Raw genomic sequence first — 1,485 nt, forward strand, 5'->3', positions numbered from 1 at the left:
AGGAAGGAAGGAAGGAAGGAAGGAAGGAAGGAAGGAAGGAAGGAAGGAAGGAAGGAAGGAAGGAAGGAAGGAAGGAAGGAAGGAAGGAAGGAAGGAAGGAAGGAAGGAAGGAAGTTGCTCACGGCCCCTGGGAGATGGCGGCACTGGGAGGGTTCCAGCAGAGCTGGGCTCAGAGGCATCTCCACCAACTTCCAGCACAGAAGAGGTGGATGGCAGAGCCACACGGACGGCCTTCCCCTCCCAGTGACTCATCCTGGCAGGTGCCAGCGATTCTCTGTGTGCTATGGGGAAAGACAATCAATCCAGGCTTTGTTCTCCAGCCTACGGCCATTGCGAGCAGATGACTTCCCACTGTGTTTTCCTTGGCCAAAAAAAAAAAAAAAAGCAAAAAAAAAAAAGCCATCAATCTCCTGATTGTTCAGTGTTGTTTTGGTTTTTTTCTTGTTTTTTTTTTTCCCCCCTTTTCCATATCCAACAATTCCTATTTGTCTTCCTTCTGTCTGCTCCAGGGGCTGAAATGGGAAGAAGGGGCTGCAACCCCGTGGTCCAGCTCAGTCACAGCTTGTCACAAACATGGAACGATGCCCCTTCCAGAGAAACCTCCCACAGGTTCCACTGCCAGGAGGTAGGAGAGCAGGTGGATTTATTCCACGAAATAAAGAACAAAGGGGGAGGGAGGACGACTCAGCCAGAGCTGGGCTTTCCTGATCTGTGGGGCAATAATTCCCCACTCCTCGTGAGATGGCACTTTTGGATGAGGTCTGGATGCCAACCGGTGGGAAACCACAAGAGGAAATGGAGGAGAGGATGGAGAAGAGCCCCATCCAACCTGGCCCTGAGCACCTCCAGGGACGGGGGATCCCTGCTCTGTGGAAGTCACTCTCTACTTTCACACCAGGTTCAACCCCTGCCCACAATCCCAGCCTTCAGACTCTTGCTAAAATATTGCCTGAGCCTGAAAACCAGAGCACTCTGCTGCAGGAGGACAAAATTTGGAGCAAGTCAGGCTCTTGCTTGCAGCCTGGCTGGATGCAGTTTAGATGTGGACCAGCACGGTTCCTCCCATCTCTTGGTACCACTGCTGTAGTCCAGAGGGTGGGCAGAAAGCATGCAGACGGTGGGGAGAGAAGAGCCCTGAGCTTCACCACAGTGAGAGGCAGATGGATGGACCAATCTGTTGGGTGCAGGACCCTGAGGGGGTCGAATTCTGTTCTATTCTATCCTATCCCATCCTATACTAGTTCCATTCTGTTCTATCCTATGCTAATTCTCTTTTATTCTGTTCTATCTTATCCTACTCTAATTCTGTTCTACTCTATTCTATCCTATTCTACTTCTACTCTATCTTGTCCCATTCCCCTCTATCCTGCCCCATTCCACTCTATCCTGCCCCATTCTATTCCATCCTGTCCCATTCTACTCTATCCTGTCCCATTCTACTCTATCCTGTCCCATTCTATTCTATCCTGTCCCATTCTATTCTAT

This window comes from Centrocercus urophasianus, unplaced genomic scaffold, assembly GCF_019232065.1.
Source record: "Centrocercus urophasianus isolate 14NV4802_14NV808 unplaced genomic scaffold, USGS_Curo_1.0 seq_754, whole genome shotgun sequence".
In the NCBI taxonomy this organism is placed as follows: domain Eukaryota; kingdom Metazoa; phylum Chordata; class Aves; order Galliformes; family Phasianidae; genus Centrocercus; species Centrocercus urophasianus.